The 19,592-nt window shown below is 45.4% G+C and overlaps 1 protein-coding gene across 1 annotated transcript in view; it reads right to left on the bottom strand.

The window, feature by feature from the left end:
* PLTP (phospholipid transfer protein) overlaps positions 1-18,749 on the bottom strand; it is a 93,103-nt gene extending 74,354 nt beyond the window's left edge. The window contains exon 1 of the mRNA XM_063960477.1: positions 18,642-18,749. The gene's annotated coding sequence lies outside the window, so the exon portion shown is untranslated. The remainder of the gene's footprint in view (positions 1-18,641) is intronic.
* Between the last annotated feature and the right edge of the window lie 843 nt (positions 18,750-19,592).

Below are 19,592 nucleotides of genomic sequence, written 5' to 3'. Positions count from 1 at the left end.
AAACGGTAAAAATGCACTACAAATGGTAAAGTGACTCCTCCCACTTTGGCGCTAATCCAATGCTACACTTTTTGCAGGAACTTCTATTTTCTCAATAAAATGTAATGTACCGGCTTGATGTGAATAAAATATAAATTTAATACTACACAATGATTAAAAGTGAGACAAAAACAGAACCCAACATGGGAAACAGAGTCCTACCAAGATGATAATCGGAGCCGCACTGGGGAACACGCCTGACGGAGCCACATGCAGGGTATTGTTCCCGGGAAATACCTTGCATTCATAACACCTGCGGCTCCAATTCTCATGTTCTGTTTCCCATGTTGGGTTCTGTTTTTGTCTCACTTTTAATCATTGTGTAGTATTAATTTATATTTTATTCACATCAAGCCGGTACATTACATTTTATTGAGAAAATAGAAGTTCCTGCAAAAAGTGTAGCATTGGATAGCGCCAAAGTGGGAGGAGTCACTTTACCATTTTTAGTCTCTATGCCTTGTGTCTTGCACAGTTCTCTGTGACTTGTGCATAGTACGCTGGGCTTTACATTGTGCATAGGATACTGTGCTGTTCTGTATAGTATGCTTGTGTTGTGCAGAGTTCGCTGTGCCTTGTGTTGTGCATAGTATTTACATTGTGCATAGAATACCAGCAGCAAATTTGTTAGCAGTTGGGCAAAACCATGTGCACTGCAGGGGGGGCAGATATAACATGTACAGAGAGAGTTAGATTTGGGTGGGTTGTATATTTTGTTTCTGTGCAGGGTAAATACTGGCTGCTTTATTTTTACACTGCAATTTAGATTTCAGTGTGAACACACCACACTCAAATCTAACTCTCTCTGCACATGTTATATCTACCCCCCCTTGCAGTGCACATGGTTTTGCCCAACTGCTAACAACTCTGAATTACCCCCACTGTTCTGTTCTGTATAGTATGCTTGTCTCGTGCACAGTTCGCTGTGCCTTGTGTACAGTAAGCTGTTCCTAATGCTTTGTTCACTCAGGGATGTGTCTTAATCATTCTGCTGTCTGAGGCTGCAATTGAAATGTTGGTCTTCTTACCACTTACGCCAACAATAAACATTTGTATATGTCTTTTTTGCACTTCACAAGACAAATATTGGAATTGCTCAGAATCATTAGGCCCACAAAGCAAACCCTCTAATGTATAGTGTAGTGGTCCCTACACACTGGCCGATTACACTGAAAGATATGAACGATCTTGTTCATTAATGAACGAGATATCGTTCATATCATTCAGTGTGTATGCACCAACGATGAACGATGCGCGGCCCCGCGCTCGTTCATCGTTGGTGCCGGCTCATTTATGCATGCATGCCAATATGGACAGTCTCGTCCATATTAGCATGCAGGGCTATGGGGCTGGGTGACGAAACTTCACTCCCCCGTCACTCTACCCCCCCCCCCATCCTTCCGCCACCGGGGCATCCGTATCGGCCATCAGGCACCTCGGCCGGCAATCGGTCAGTGTGTGGGGGCTATAGGTCTGAATCGAGCAAATGTGAAAATTTGCCTAGGGGGCTATTTATTATGTTTCCCCAAATGTCCTTTAAAAATACAATTTCTTATCTCCATATATCACAGCAATAAGAAATGCTTATTCCTCCTAATTCATTAAAATTCTCTTTGCTGAAACAGTGGCTCTTATTGTCTAACAGCCTGTAATCAGGAAAGTGATATCTACACTTGCGCACTTTATTGCTGTGTCTGGACTGGCTTGCTATTATGCATACATGGTAACCCTCTCTGCAAAAAATTGTAATACTGTAGCCTTCAGTTCAGGCTACGATAGCTGATGTCATCTAAAGATTGTGTCATCAGGGTGAAGCTGTGAAAAGCTCAGCTTTTTGGAGCTTGGTAAATTGGGCATTTTCTCAGTCCCCACATAATACCATGGGCCTGCTACTGAATTCAAAAACAGAGGGACCACTGCAGATATCTCTGATGTCTTAGTATAGCATATACCCATAACTAGGGTAACACTTCTACTAAAGTTGTAATGAGTATGGTCATGTGCAACATGTAAATATATAAACCTACATAACATTTGGGCAAAATCATTGTAGTGTGAAAGTGACATTAATTGTGTATAGTAAAACATTGCTACATACGTTTTTGATACAAATTCAGATCAGTGAGGTCAGTAGCTGGGGAGGCACCGGCTGGTACAGAGCCGGCCCTAACCAATATGATGCCCTAAGCAAGATTTTGGCTGGTGCCCCCTAGCACCACCGCTGGTTGCGCCTCTGACCTTGAACCTCTTTCCCAGCACCATCACCCCTCACCCATAGCAGTCCTTATTTTGGTGTTTGTACCCCCTATATTTTAAATAGGAACAGTTCGCACATTTGGCGCACTGCCCAAAAAGGGGTGTGTTTTTGCTGGCAAGGGGCATGGCCACACAATAGTAACCCCAATTCCAATTACGCCACACAGTACTGCAACTTTATTCACATTTGATCATGTGATAGTGTCCATAATTCATATTACATCCCAGAGTAGTATCACTTTACCTTATAAACGTTACTCCTCACAGTAGAGCCCCTTATTCACATTACATCACACTGAATTGCTCCTTATTCACATTACACCACATCCTATTGCTCTTTATGTATTCACATTAGACAACACAGTAGTGCCCTTTCTATACGCAACACCACATAGTAGAGCACCTTATACACATAATGCCACACAGTAATGCCCCTTACACATATGAGACACATTATTAATGTCCTTATAAACATAATGCACCTTACACATTATGACAACCTTTATTAATGCCCTTTTACACATAATGTCCCTTACACATATGCTGCACATTATTGATGCCCTTATACACATGACACACATAGTGACCCCTACACATTTGCTGCACATTATTAGTGCCCCTATACACATAATGACACACATACAGTAGTACCCTGTTACACATATGCCGCACATTATTAATGCCCTTATACATATAATGACACACATAGTGCCCCCTACACATTTGTTGCACATTATTAGTGCCCCTATACACATAATGACACACATACAGTAGTACCCTGTTACACATATGCCACACATTATTAATGCCCTTATACACATAATGACACACATAGTGCCCCTTACACATATGTTGCACATTATTAATGCATTTTTACATGACACACATAGTGCCCCTTACACATATTCCGAACACTACTGCACAACCAACCCACTCACATGCACACAGCACTCACACTGCCACTAACACTGACCTCTGCCTCTGCTTGGATACAGATGTGTCCTCATAAATCTTGCCTCAATGCTAACGTCGGGCACTTTTTTTTAATGAAAATGCATCTTATTTGCATTACTATGTGGCTAGGATGCACAAGCAGCTTCTGCTGATTAAAATGATATGCAGCATGCCTATATACTGTGTGAGACTGCGGCTGTATCTGCATATGAAATGCTACACACAGAATATAGGCATGCCGCATATCATTTTAATCAGTAGAAGCTGCTGATGCCCCTAGGCATATCAAATGCCCTAGGCAATTGCCTAGTTTGCCTATACCTATGGCCGGCTCTGGGCTGGTATCAGATCCAGATTTACACACACATACAGAGTTGGACTGGCCCATAGTGGCATAGCGGGGGTGTAGTATGGTATGCCGGCGGCCGGGCTCCCGGCGACCAGCATACCGGCGCCGGAATCCCGACCACCGGCATACCGACAGCTGAGCGAGCGCAAATGAGCCCCTTGCGGGCTCGCTGCGGGCACGGTGGCACGCTATGCGCTCCACGCTATCTATTCTCCCTCCAGGGGGGTCGTGGACCCCCAAGAGGGAAAAAAGATGACGGTATGCCGGTGGTCAGGATTCCGATGCCGGTATGCTGGTCGTCGGGAGCCCGGCCGCCGGCAAACAGAAGACCACCCCACAGAGGAAACCCCCGGTGGGCCCCACTGTCTAGGCCTCCTCCTCCTCTAGGGATCAGGATCCATACTGTGTACTTGAATTGTACATTATACATATGTTACCTTGTACTGCACAGGACTGTGGTGTATTTTCTACAGTGCATTGCTGTTAATAATCTGGTACAGAATGTTATCAGGCATGCACTAGCAGTATTTACGTACAGTATATATTGATCAAGGGGCCCAGACCATGCACTCCACAATGGTTATGTGAATCAATGTGGTGGCTTGCCACACCCCCTCTGGAGACTGGCCACACCCCTGAACATGGGCCCCTACCACTGTATCCACCCGGTGGGCCCTTCACGTCCCAATCTGACACTGCACACATATATGATTTGGTGGTGAGTTTTCACTATAAAAATTATATGAATGAAACAAGATGATATGAATAATAAGTTGTTATTTACTGTATAACTTGTAAATAAGGCCGGGATTCTTAGGTTCTAACCTATTCTAATTCTTTCCCATTACTCTCAAAATTTCAGTTTTCTTGTAGGTTTTATGTGCCAGGGAATATCATACTTAATTTCTACTGGACATATAATGACCTAACCTGGAGTTTTGTACCTTTTTCATAGGCGTGCGCAGGGGGGGTGCCTGGTGCGCACAGGCACCCCCTAATGTCCGGCACTCGCTTACACATGCCTGTAACTGAGTCATTGCCAGGCTTGCAGTTCTATTCCTGAGTGTGTATGCCCACCCGCACTCTACTCCCACCAGCACAGACCGCCCACTCTCTACGGCCGTCCGCCTGCTCGCTATGCCCGCCCACCCCCACTCTCTACACCCGCCCACCCCCGCTCTCTACACCCGCACCCGTCCTCCACTTCCCTCTCTTTCTCTTCACCTGCCCGATATGCCCGGTCAGCAGGCTTGGCGATAGTGGAAGAGACATGCCGCTGCAGGGGCAGTAGAGGTTGCATTTGTCAACTGCACCCGCTACTGGAACCCACATGTGAACAGGATTGCAGGGAAGGAGGGGGTGAAGGAGAGAGAGGACGGCAGTAGTTGTCTATGCATGGAGGGGCAGGCGGTGAGGTGCGCTCAGCTGCGAGCGCACCCACAAGTAATGTATAATGTATATATTATATAATGTATTTGGAGAGGCACTATGTGTCACATAATGTGTGTGTGGGGGGGGGGGCACTGTGTGGCATATGTGTTTAGGGTGCACTGTGTATTATATAATGTGTTTGGGGGGCACTATAGGGTCTATTATGGCCGGGGCATAATGTGACGTAATATGAATTTTGCCTCATACCGTGTGGCGTAATGTAAATTTTGGCTCATATCGTGCAGTGTAATATAAATTTTGGCTCATACTGTGTGGCATAATGTGAATTTTATCTCTTACTGTGTGGTGTAACGTGAATTTTATCTCATGCTGTGTGGCGTAACGTGAATTTTATCTCATACTGTGTGGCGTAACGTGAATTTTGGCTTATACCATGTGGCAGAAAATGGAAAATTTGAAACTCCACGTGGCGCTACTTATATACTATCAGAGTAACTCACACAGTGTGATCACAGGAAATTCCGGTTCTTCACAACTATCTCAGTTTGAGAACATAACCAATATTTTCACATGAAAGTTGCAGCTGGCTTGATGTAAAGCTACAAAACATAGAATGTACAGAACATAGTGCAAAACTGTTTTAAAATTATATGTGGGTATTTAAAGTTGTCTCAGTCCCACTCACATAAGGATGTAAATTAAATCGCATGTAGATAATCATAGAAGGATGGCATTCATTTTGGAACGGGATCTTCCTCCTCAATACTTTGAATAAAAAATGATAATAATGATAGTGCAACACCGTCTTTTTATAAAGACAAGTATTTAATAAAAGAATGCACTCACAAAACATCTAATTTAAAACAGCACACTATAGGGTCTATTATGGCCGGGGCATAATGTGACGTAATATGAATTTTGCCTCATACCGTGTGGCGTAATGTAAATTTTGGCTCATATCGTGCAGCGTAATATAAATTTTGGCTCATACTGTGTGGCATAATGTGAATTTTATCTCTTACTGTGTGGCGTAACGTGAATTTTATCTCATGCTGTGTGGCGTAACGTGAATTTTATCTCATACTGTGTGGCGTAACGTGAATTTTGGCTTATACCATGTGGCGTAATGTGAATTTCGGCTCATACCGTGTGGCATAATGTGAATTTTGCACCAAGGCTCACCACTCTCTAGTTCCACCACTAGGTCAGGGATAGGTTGGGGAAGTGTAAGTAGCGATAGGATGCAGCAGCAGCTAGGACTTATGCTGTAGTGGACAGTCAGTAGTGGCTACTGGTCGCACCATTATGTTTCATTTTATTTCTCTGGGGCAGAGGCGGAACTAGCGCCAGTGCAGGCAGTGCCTTACACTGGGGTCCGCCACTGTCAAGGGGCCCAAAGCCAGAGCGGCATGTAATGAGTCAAACTGACTCATTACATGCCGCCTGGCTGCCGCTGTGTGCCACCGCCGAGGCCGAGGAGAGGATGCGCACCGGCTACAAAGGGGGAGGAGGAGGAGGGGGCGTGGAGGGAGCCACAGCAGCGCTGTGTAATTGGTAGAAGCGCTGCTGCTGCTGTCCCTCTCCTTTACCATAGGCTGCCATCCGCCACTGTGAATGCTGGGATGTGCATCGCATACCAGCATTCACAGCGGCGGAGGGCAGCCTATGGTAAAAGAGAGGGCCAGCAGCAGCAGCGCTTCTACCAATTACACAGCGCTGCTGCGGCTCCCTCCTCCACCCCCCCCTCCTCCTTCTTCTCCCCTGCCAGAAGCTGCACGAGGAGCCTGAGCCAGCGGAAATGGTAAGTATACCTATTCTATCTATCTATCTATCTATCTATCTATCTATCTATCTATCTATCTATCTATCTATCTATCTATCCTGTTTGCCATAATGTGTAAAAAAAATGGGACGCTGTCTGCCGTAATGTGCAAAAAATGGGACGCTGTCTGCCGTAATGTGTAATAAATGGGATGCTGTCTGCCGTAATATGCAAAAATGGGACGCTGTCTGCCGTAATGTGTAATAAATGGGACGCTGTCTGCCGTAATGTGCAAAAAATGGGACGCTGTCTGCCGTAATGTGCAAAAAATGGGACGCTGTCTGCCGTAATGTGTAATAAGGGGACGCTGTCTGCTGTAATGTGTAAAAAAGGGACGCTGTCTGCCGTAATGTGTAAAAAGGGGACGCTGTCTGCCGTAATGTGTAAAAAAGGGGACGCTGTCTGTCGTAATGTGTAAAAAGGGCACGCTGTCTGTCGTAATGTGTAAAAAGGGGACACTGTCTGCCGTAATGTGTAAAAAGGGGGACGCTGTCTGCCGTAATGTGTAAAAAAGGGGAAGCTGTCCGCCGTAATGTGTAAAAGGGTCTCTACCTGGTGTAGTGGTACTACCGTGTGGTGTAATTTGAATAATGGAGACTACTGTGCACCGTTATATGAATTGGTATTATTTTGTGTGCCACAACCCTTCCCCACGAAGCCACGCCCCTATTTTTTGGACGCGCGTCTGCGGCGCGCACTGCCCCTGTTTTGCATAGAGGGGCAGGGCTCCGATGCCGTTTCTTGCACACAGCACTAAAATGACTAATTACAGCACTGTTGCTAGGTATCCATTTCTCTGGTCCTGAGCAGGTCCCCCTCACCAGATCCTCTCCAGGGGTGAGGCGGTGGACTTAGATGGGGGGGGGAGGGGCAAAGCATTTTGTTGCACATGGGCCCACCGCTCGCTAGTTCCGCCACTGCTCTGGTGCTCTGGGGTGTATTGTATCTACTTGTATTATTAGGAACTAGAGAGAAATTAGATTACGCTATGTGATTTTACTGAGAGAATGTAAAATAGTGTTAGACATGTCCCTGGGTGATGCGAGACACGCCCAAAAGGCGGTGTGAGTCACGCCCTAAAGGTGGTGCTAGACACGCCCCTCCAGCAGTGCACCCCCTAACAAAATTTGCTGCGCACGCCTATGACCTTTTTGATTGTTAGTACCTAAAAAAACCCTAATCCTGTTACTTAGGTTGAAACTATATATGATTTACTGTGGAAGTGTGTAGAATGAGTAGTTTTCATATGTAACTCATATATACAGATGTGTCCTGTTACAGCCTTGCTGTGTAGTGAACGCATCGCGACTGTCGCCTTCCGAGATTCTCTGGTGCAAGCGTATGCACGCACCCGCGATCCATCCGCTTATATGGAAAAGCCGCAGCTGTGAATGGATCACAGCCTCCCGCGGCATAGCGCGGGAGCAAACGCTGCAAGGAAGTACCAGGACACAGCTGTAATAAAGGCACAGTGTTTCAAACATAATAATGTCTTGCATGGTTTTGCCTTATTTTCATACCAAGTATAATTCCTAAACTGAGATTTTTAAAACCTATAAAATGGATTTCTCTAACGTCCTAGTGGATGCTGGGACTCCGTCAGGACCATGGGGAATAGCGGGCTCCGCAGGAGACAGGGCACATCTAAATAAAGCTTTTAGGATCACATGGTGCGTACTGGCTCCTCCCCCTATGACCCTCCTCCAAGCCTCAGTTAGGTTTTTGTGCCCGTCCGAGAAGGGTGCAATCTAGGTGGCTCTCCTAAAGAGCTGCTTAGAAAAAGTTTTTTTTAGGTTTAAATCTCAGTGAATCCTGCTGGCAACAGGATCACTGCATCGAGGGACTTAGGGGAGAGATTTCCAACTCACCTGCGTGCAGGATGGATTGGAGTCTTAGGCTACTGGACACTTAGCTCCAGAGGGAGTCGGAACACAGGTCCTCCTGGGGTTCGTCCCGGAGCCGCGCCGCCGATCCCCCTTACAGACGCTGAAGACGGAGGTCCGGAAAGCAGGCGGCAGAAGACTCCTCAGTCTTCATGAAGGTAGCGCACAGCACTGCAGCTGTGCGCCATTGTTGCTACACGTCTCACTGATTCAGTCACGGAGGGTGCAGGGCGCTGCTGGGGGCGCCCTGGGCAGCAATATTAAATACCTTTAGTGGCAAAATAAATACATCACATATAGCCATTAAGGCTATATGTATGTATTTAACCCAGGCCAGTTTTCTTAAAACCCGGGAGAAAAGCCCGCCGAAAAAGGGGCGGAGCTTATTCTCCTCAGCACTCAGCGCCATTTTCCTGCTCAGCTCCGCTGGTGAGGAAGGCTCCCAGGACTCTCCCCTGCACTGCACTACAGAAACAGGGTAACAAAGAGAAGGGGGGGCATAATTTGGCGATATTGATATATTAAAAGCGCTTATATCAAAAACAACACCTTCTAGGGTTGTTTATATACATTTATAGCGCTTTTGGTGTGTGCTGGCAAACTCTCCCTCTGTCTCCCCAAAGGGCTAAGAGGGTCCTGTCTTCGATTAGAGCATTCCCTGTGTGGCTGCTGTGTGTCGGTACGTGTGTGTCGACATGTATGAGGACGATGTTGGTGTGGAGGCAGAGCAATTGCCGGTAATGGTGATGTCACCCCCTAGGGAGTCGACACCGGAATGGATGGCTTTAGTTATGGAATTACGTGATAATGTTAGCACATTACAAAAGTCAGTTGACGAAATGAGACGGCCGGAAAACCAGTTAGTACCGGCTCAGGCGTCTCAGACACCGTCAGGGGCTGTAAAACGTCCCTTACCTCAGTCAGTCGACACGGGTACCGACACAGATGAATCTAGTGTCGACGGTGAAGAAACAAACGTATTTTCCAATAGGGCCACACGTTATATGATCACGGCAATGAAGGAGGCTTTGCAGATCTCTGATACTGCTGGTACCTCAAAAAGGGGTATTATGTGGGGGGTGAAAAAACTACCTGTAGCTTTTCCAGAATCAGAGGAATTGAATGACGTGTGTGACGAAGCGTGGGTTAACCCAGATAGAAAACTGCTAATTTCCAAGAAGTTATTGGCATTATACCCTTTCCCACCAGAGGTTAGGGCGCGCTGGGAAACACCCCCTAGGGTGGATAAGGCGCTCACACGTTTATCAAAGCAAGTGGCGTTGCCGTCTCCTGATACGGCCGCCCTCAAGGATCCAGCAGATAGGAGGCTGGAAACTACACTGAAGAGTATATACACACATACTGGTGTTATACTGCGACCGGCAGTAGCCTCAGCCTGGATGTGCAGTGCTGGGGTAGTGTGGTTGGATTCTCTGACTGAAAATATTGATACCCTGGATAGGGACAGTATTTTATTGACTCTAGAGCAATTAAAGGATGCTTTTCTTTATATGCGAGATGCTCAGAGGGATATTTGTACTCTAGCATCAAGAGTAAGCGCGATGTCCATATCTGCCAGAAGAAGTTTATGGACGCGACAGTGGTCAGGTGATGCGGATTCCAAAAGGCATATGGAAGTATTGCCATATAAAGGAGAGGAATTATTTGGGGTCGGTCTTTCGGACCTGGTGGCCACGGCAACTGCCGGCAAATCCACTTTTTTACCTCAGACCCCCTCCCAACAGAAAAAGACACCGTCTTTTCAGCCGCAGTCCTTTCGCTCCTATAAAAACAAGCGACCAAAAGGACAGCCTTATCTGCCGCGAGGCAGAGGAAAGGGTAAGAGAGGGCAGCAAGCAGCCCCTGCCCAGGACCAGAAGCCCGCCCCGGGTTCTACAAAGCCATCAGCATGACGCTGGGGCTTTACAAGCGGACTCAGGAGCGGTGGGGGGTCGACTCAAGATTTTCAGCAATCAGTGGGCTCGCTCACAAGTGGACCCGTGGATCCTGCAGATAATATCTCAGGGTTACATGTTGGAGTTCGAAAGGTCTCCCCCTCGCCGGTTCCTAAAGTCTGCTTTACCAACGTCTCCCTCAGAAAGGACGTCGGTTTTGGAAGCCATTCACAAGCTGTATTCTCAGCAGGTGATAGTCAAGGTACCCCTCCTACAACAGGGAAAGGGGTATTATTCCACACTATTTGTGGTACCGAAGCCGGACGGTTCGGTAAGACCTATTCTAAACCTGAAATCCTTGAACCTGTACATACAGAAATTCAAGTTCAAGATGGAGTCACTCAGAGCAGTGATAGCGAATCTGGAAGAAGGGGACTTCATGGTGTCCCTGGACATAAAAGATGCTTATCTGCATGTCCCAATTTACCCCTCACACCAAGGGTATCTCAGGTTCGTGATACAAGACTGTCATTATCAGTTTCAAACGCTGCCGTTTGGTTTGTCCACGGCCCCTCGGGTCTTTACCAAGGTAATGACCGAAATGATGGTTCTTCTACGAAGAAAAGGCGTATTAATTATCCCTTACTTGGACGATCTCCTGATAAGGGCAAAGTCCAGAGAACAGCTGGAAGTCGGTGTAGCACTAACCCAGGTAGTGCTTCAGCAACACGGGTGGATTCTGAATCTTCCAAAATCTCAATTGACCCCGACAACTCGTCTGCTGTTCCTGGGAATGATTCTGGACACGGTTCAGAAAAAGGTGTTTCTCCCGGAGGAGAAAGCAAGGGAGTTATCCGAACTTGTCAGGAACCTCCTAAAACCAGGAACTGTGTCAGTACATCAATGCACAAGAGTCCTGGGAAAGATGGTGGCTTCTTACGAAGCGATTCCATTCGGCAGATTCCATGCACGGACATTTCAGTGGGATCTGCTGGACAAATGGTCCGGATCGCATCTGCACATGCATTAGCGGATAACACTGTCACCAAGAACAAGGTTGTCTCTCCTGTGGTGGTTGCAGAGTGCCCATCTGTTAGAGGGCCGCAGATTCGGCATACAGGACTGGGTCCTGGTGACTACGGATGCCAGCCTACGAGGCTGGGGAGCAGTCACACAGGGAAGAAACTTCCAGGGCGTGTGGTCAAACCTGGAGACGTCCCTTCACATAAATATACTGGAGCTAAGAGCGATCTACAATGCTCTAAGCCTGGCAAAATCGCTGCTTCAGGGTCAGCCGGTGTTGATCCAGTCGGACAACATCACGGCAGTCGCCCACGTAAACCGACAAGGCGGCACGAGAAGCAGAAGAGCAATGACAGAAGCTGCAAGGATTCTGCGCTGGGCGGAGAATCATGTCATAGCACTGTCAGCAGTGTTCATCCCGGGAGTGGACAACTGGGAAGCAGACTTCCTCAGCAGACACGACCTTCACCCGGGAGAGTGGGGACTTCATCCAGAAGTCTTCCACATGATTGTGAACCGTTGGGAAAGACCAAAGGTGGACATGATGGCGTCTCGCCTCAACAAAAAATTGGACAGATATTGCGCCAGGTCAAGAGACCCTCAGGCAATAGCTGTGGACGCTCTGGTAACACCGTGGGTGTACCAGTCAGTGTATGTGTTCCCTCCTCTGCCTCTCATACCAAAGGTACTGAGAATTATACGGAAAAGAGGAGTAAGAACAATACTGGTGGCTCCGGACTGGCCAAGAAGAACTTGGTATCCGGAACTTCAAGAGATGCTCACGGAGGATCCATGGCCTCTACCTCTAAGAAGGGATCTGCTTCAGCAGGGACCTTGTATGTTCCAAGACTTACCGCGTCTGCGTTTGACGGCATGGCGGTTGAACGCCGGATTCTAAAAGAAAAGGGCATTCCAGAGGAAGTTATTCCTACCTTGATTAAGGCTAGAAAGGAAGTGACTGTACAACATTATCACCGCATTTGGCGAAAATATGTTGCGTGGTGTGAGGCCAAGAAGGCTCCAACGGAAGAATTTCAATTGGGTCGATTCTTACATTTCCTGCAAGCAGGATTGTCTATGGGCCTAAAATTGGGGTCCATTAAAGTTCAAATTTCGGCCTTATCAATCTTCTTCCAGAAGGAATTGGCATCAGTGCCTGAAGTACAAACTTTTGTCAAAGGTGTACTACATATACAACCCCCAATAGTGCCTCCAGTGGCACCGTGGGATTTGAACGTAGTTTTGAATTTTCTCAAATCTCATTGGTTTGAGCCTCTAAAATCGGTAGATTTAAAATACCTTACATGGAAGGTAACCATGCTATTGGCCCTGGCTTCAGCCAGGAGAGTTTCAGAGTTGGCGGCTTTATCATACAAAAGCCCATATCTGATTTTCCATTCGGACAGGGCAGAACTGCGGACACGTCCTCATTTTCTCCCTAAGGTGGTTTCGGCTTTTCACTTGAACCAGCCTATTGTGGTGCCTGCGGCTACTAGCGACTTGGAGGACTCCAAGTTACTGGACGTTGTCAGAGCATTAAAAATATATATTTCAAGGACAGCTGGAGTCAGAAAATCTGACTCGTTGTTTATATTGTATGCACCCAACAAGATGGGTGCTCCTGCGTCTAAACAGACGATTGCACGTTGGATCTGTAGCACAATCCAACTTGCACATTCTGTGGCAGGCCTGCCACAGCCTAAATCTGTAAAGGCCCACTCCACAAGGAAAGTGGGCTCATCTTGGGCGGCTGCCCGAGGGGTCTCGGCATTACAACTTTGCCGAGCAGCTACGTGGTCAGGGGAGAACACGTTTGTAAAATTTTACAAATTTGATACTCTGGCTAAGGAGGACCTGGAGTTCTCTCATTCGGTGCTGCAGAGTCATCCGCACTCTCCCGCCCGTTTGGGAGCTTTGGTATAATCCCCATGGTCCTGACGGAGTCCCAGCATCCACTAGGACGTTAGAGAAAATAAGAATTTACTTACCGATAATTCTATTTCTCATAGTCCGTAGTGGATGCTGGGCGCCCATCCCAAGTGCGGATTGTCTGCATTACTTGTACATAATTATTGTTACAAAAATCGGGTTATTATTGTTGTGAGCCATCTTTTCAGAGGCTACTTCGTTTTTTGTTATCATACTGTTAACTGGGTTCAGATCACAAGTTGTACGGTGTGATTGGTGTGGCTGGTATGAGTCTTACCCGGGATTCAAGATCCTTCCTTATTGTGTACGCTCGTCCGGGCACAGTACCTAACTGAGGCTTGGAGGAGGGTCATAGGGGGAGGAGCCAGTACGCACCATGTGATCCTAAAAGCTTTATTTAGATGTGCCCTGTCTCCTGCGGAGCCCGCTATTCCCCATGGTCCTGACGGAGTCCCAGCATCCACTACGGACTATGAGAAATAGAATTATCGGTAAGTAAATTCTTATTTTTTTTAGATCCTAAAAATCCTGGGCCTAGTTATAAATATCATCTTTGTATTATTCTAATAATTTTTATAGTCAGAACTCTGAAGTATGACAGGGAGTATGGCAAGTGAGGTTGTGCCTCTCCTGTCTACCCTGACTGCATGTCACTAATTCAGATGTATTATAAATGACCATAGCACAATATGACATCATTGCAACTCAAGGGACAAAGGGGTCTTTCCGACCTGATCGCACGCTAGCTATTTTTTGCAGCGCTGCGAATAGATAGTCGCCGCCTATGGGGGAGTGTATTTTCGCCTTGTAAGTGTGCAAACGCTTGTGCAGCCGAGCGGTACAAAAAAGTTTTGTGCAGTTTCTGAGTAGGTCTGAACTTACTCAGCCGCTACGATCACTTCAGCATGTCCAGTTTCCGGAATTGACGTCAGACACCCGCCCTGCAAACGCTTGGACACACCTGCGTTTTTCCAACCACTCCCTGAAAACGGTCAGTTGACACCCATAAACGCCTTCTTCCTGTCAATCTTCTTGCGATCGGCGATCATTCGGCGATCATTGCAGTGCATACGCAGTTTTGCTGAGTTTTGACTTGATCGCATCGCTGCAAAAAAAAAAGCTAGCATGCGATGAGGTCGGAATGACCCCCAAAGCACTATTGCTGAAATAGGGCTTATTATTGCAAAGCCAGCAATTACATTGTTACTAATAGCTGCTTGGTTGGGAAAGCCTATTCAACATGTATCATGTTTTTTTTTTATTATTTACACATTCAGAGACGGGTTTCTGCACGAGCCAGCAAGCCGGCTTACGCCTGTGCACAACTGAAAAGACGGGCTGGTAAAGAAAAGTGGTCAGTTAACACCACTCTATTAACACAAAAAATAAACATGCCCGTTTACTCAATTTATTCCATTTAAATAGCTTGCAATTAATGATAAATATAAGACGTGAAAATTATTCTGCGTTCTAAATGAAAGTCACTGGAAGAGCATTGGAGCAGATGTTTCATGGGTGACCCAATTTCTACCAGATAACTACTGCCCTCACCCCCTCAAACTGTTCTCACAATCTGTCACAGGTTCTAACACCAAATCTGTCATTGGTATGAATAACCAGATATTAACACCCTTTTCCCACTACTGGCTGTACAGTGCCACGAAGCAGATTCCAGCTTGAAACACATTTGACATAATAGTGTAATGCTGTTGACAGAAATTAGTTAGGTTATGGATTAGTCTTTGTAAGTGGTGTCTAAAACACGTTGTAACCTGTAGGAGATGACAGCATACATTTTAATGATTTTTTAAAACTATGCACAAGGCAGGATAGTGAGCACATGAGGGCCTGTGGGTGATAATAATATGGGTGGTCTTCAGTATGCCGAATGTCGGGATTCTGGCGCAAAGTATACCGGCGCCGGAATCCCGACACCCGGCATACCGACAGCTATTCTCCCTCGTGGGGGTCCACGACCCCCCTGGATGGAGAATAAAATGGTGTGGCGCGTATAGCGCGCCAGCGTACCCGCAGCGAGCCTGCAAGGGGCTCCTTTGCGCTCGCCCCGCTGTCGGTATGCCGGCGGTCGGGCTCCCGGCGCCGGTATGCTGGTCGCCGGGAGCCCGAGCGCCGGCATACCGTACTACACCCAATAATATTATTATTAAACATTATGTTTCCACTCTGACATAAAGAGGGCACTACATACTGTGGGCACTGTACCCAATAACCCCACAAATAATAATTTCAGAAGGATGTGTCAAGTTACATATATGCTGTATCTTAAATGATCTATATTAATCTTAAACACTAACTTAGTCATGAACACTAATTAGTTGTCACTTAATAATGATTATTATCATCATCATCATCATCATCAACAACAACAACAGCCACCTGAACAAATCAGGGGGTCAACGGAAATAAATAAACTGAGTTTCCAACATTTATCTTGTAAATAAAAGTATAATTTTCCTCAAAATCTGACAAATATTGCTAATAATATAGAAGTTATTTCAGAACCATGACAAATTAATCAAATGTTGATAAAAAATGTATATTTTGGAGCCATGGCCTATTAGATAAACAAATAGCAGTATAGGGTTTATTACTCAACCATGACAAATTATAGGAAACCTTGGTGGTCTAAAGGCAATTTTTGGAATTGGGGTTTTGAGGCAAATGTCATTTTACCCTAAAACTGCGTTAGTGATAGCTAAATTATAGCCAAAACCTTAAACTTTGTCCACACAGAGTGCTAGACATATGCTCATTAATGCATCTTAAAACTTTTCCGTACTATAGTGTATTTAGGGGCACATTTACTAAGCAGTGATAAAAGTGGAAAAGTGAGCCAGTGGAGAAGTTGCTTATGTGAACCAATCAGCTGCTCTGTATACTGTTATTTTATGCAAATTATAAATGTTACGTGAATGCTGATTGGTTGCCATGGGCAACTTATCCACTGGCTCACTTTTATCACTGCTTAGTAAATGTCCCCCTATGTACTTAATGATAGTGCTTGTGAACACAATACAGTAGGTAACTGCAAAATTGCTGGAAAGCAACCACTTGTCAGAAAGTGATAAACCACTTGTCAGAAAGTGTGTTAGTGGAGTCCAATCCACATACAACATACATACGGACAGACAGTTTTTGTTCAGCATCCCGCCAGGACAGGAGGTCCAGATGGAAGGTGCAGAGGGTGTGGTGGTGCGAATTGTGCCATCACATTTTGGGCCAGTGCTACAAATTGCAGCTTTGTGCAGCAGGGGGAGGGGCCACAATAATGCAACTGATGCAAATCGCATCTTCAAGCCCTCAGAAAACCTACTTACCTAGGTAAGAGATGCAGGAGGCTAGTCTACTCCCTCTGGAGTCTGGGGGGTATATTTACTAAGGTGGGAGTTTTTTAGAGTTGAGATGTTGCCCATAGCAACAAATCAGATTCCACTTAACATTTATCTAGTTGCTTCTAGAAGATAATAGCTAGAATCTGATTGGTTGCTATGGGCAACATCTCCACTTCTAAAAAAACTCACAGCTTAGTAAATATACCCCTGGGAGAGCAACTTGAAAATCCGGGAGTCTCCCAAAGTTACTGAAAGAGTATATAAGTATGGCTGAGTATATAAGTATGGTTTACATTTTCCTGGGTGTATTACTAACATAAAAAGGGCACTTAACCATTTAACTGGCACGGTCAGATCACATGCGACTGCGCCGTCCCAATGTGTCCTCCAGTTTTTGACGAGGAGATCTGTTCTGCAGATAATGTGATATTTAAATATATAAAAAAACTTTTTAAACTCTATTAAATAATAAATCTTTTCTTTTTTTTTTTAAATCAGCTATATTGAAAGGGAAAATCATCAGCTAAGTGGCTAATACACACCTCCCAACCCTATTCACCTTAATTTAATGTCTGAAGATAGTTAATTTAACTGATTTTAGCTTTATTTTTTCTAACTGTAATTGATCCTAATTTCTCAACTGACAAGTCCATTAACGCGTTTTTATCAAGTAATAATAATCATTAGCATTACTGCTTAGTGTTTCTTTATTAGTTTACCCCAACTGTACTGATATTCTCACCTTCACTTTTCAGATCAATTGATAAGTAACACTCCAGTTTATGTCAGTTCTCATCACCTGGCCTTGCAATTGTAAATATGTGCCTATGGAAAGACCCACCAGGACATATAACGTAACAGATACTCTGTTTAGGAACAAAAGTCATATCTGTAAAGTACAGGATATGTTCAATATTGCATCTGACGCTTAAGGAAATAAATACAACCCATAACTCTGACATACACTTCTGATGACTCTGCGGACTTATACACATGTAAACAATTAGTATAATTAAAAAAGAGCATATACAGTATTTTGTGGACAACCTGTCAAAGGAGTATCTATAGCAAAATCTGAATCAGTCACTGAAGATAAAATTATGTCGTTTTAGTTGAGGCAGCTCTATCCTACATCATAAAAGGCAACCGCTGCTCCTCACCTCTATGGGGGACTTTAAGTGTTTTGTGCACTGGTGGCCACTAGATGGCGCCCAACTGAACAATTCAAGTGTTGCTCCATTCGGGCACGCACAGCCGTTGGCGCTGACATTACTGTTGTGTTGTTACGTCATTTTGATGAGCTGGTAACTACTCTGATTAGAAAACTGCTTTTTCATTCATTCATTGCAGAGTTGGGGGTTTTTTTTATAGGAAGGAATGAATATCTGTTATGTGAATGTGACATTAGAATACAGTATGAATGGTTAGGGGGTCTGTGTGGGTCAATAAGGTATTTTTCTGCAAACCATCTTCTAAGTCAAGGTCAGTGTTTAAAGATTTCAACACTACATATTGAATCTTTTGGCTGGGAATTCAATTCACACTATCTGCTGAGTAAAGTCCCATTTGATGCATTAATTCTGAGTAAGGAAAAGTATATTGGCTAGATACAAACCACACAATAAAACATGTAACTCCTTGGAATAGTTTCCGTAAAAATACAATATATCTATTTAAATCTAATGAAAAAATTAAGACTGAATGAATATTCTCCTGCGCACATCATGGTATTCTGCTCACACTTACCTTGCCCCCTGTGCTCACTTGCAGTATTCTGATGCTGTGCAGTCCCCTTTCTGGTACTAGGCTAGAGACCAGCCTGCAGAGGCTTATATAGTGCACACATTCACACACATTCATACACACACCAGGCACAGCCCCTCCTCCTTCCCACAGACCACACAGCTGGATACAGAACAGACCCTGAGGCTGCAGCATATCATGTAAAAGACTTGAGCAGGAAAAAACACAACATGAAAGACATTAAATACAAACATACATTGGAAAACCACAGGAGTCGTACAAAACTACTCACAGAAGAAGATGAAGAAGAAGGCGTAGCAACACACAGTGACAACAAGCACTCTAGAAATAGAGGGAACACAATAGATGTACATTACATGTACATTTTGGAAGAACAGTAGCACAGTGGTTAGTCAAACAGCAATATACTCATAGAAACATACATTTTGATGACAGGTAAGAACCACTTGGCCCATCTAGTCTCATTCAGGTGGGGTTGCACCTGTACCCATTGTTACAAAGTACTGATTTTTGTTACTTTGCGCATGCGCAGGACCCGTTCTGCGCATGCACGAATAGATCCTGTGACACAGGAAGCAGGACAGCATCAGACTGTCACTGACTGACAGTCTGCAGCCGGCTGGGGGTTGGGGAGGCGATGGCCTCTGTTTGTCAAAAAGGAGTCGTTTCGCCGCCGTTTAGGGGTGGGAAGACGACACAGATCTCCACTGTAGGATGGAGATTTCCCGGCCTCTGCGACGGGCGGGTTGTGTGCCACCATGGTGCGGCACGCAAAACAGCAGGGACAGCTGATTTTCGGATGAGCTGCCCCCGCATCGGAGCAATGTTAAATTGCTCCGGTGTTTTAGTATCCACCGCTGCTACTCGCAGCGAGGTGGATACTAAATTATCATGGGCCACCCAGTCCCCGATGACGAATAGGCTCCATAGTGA

The sequence above is a fragment of the Pseudophryne corroboree genome, chromosome 3, assembly GCF_028390025.1.
Source record: "Pseudophryne corroboree isolate aPseCor3 chromosome 3, aPseCor3.hap2, whole genome shotgun sequence".
Lineage (NCBI taxonomy): Eukaryota > Metazoa > Chordata > Amphibia > Anura > Myobatrachidae > Pseudophryne > Pseudophryne corroboree.
This window is presented reverse-complemented; position numbering and strand designations above follow the sequence as displayed.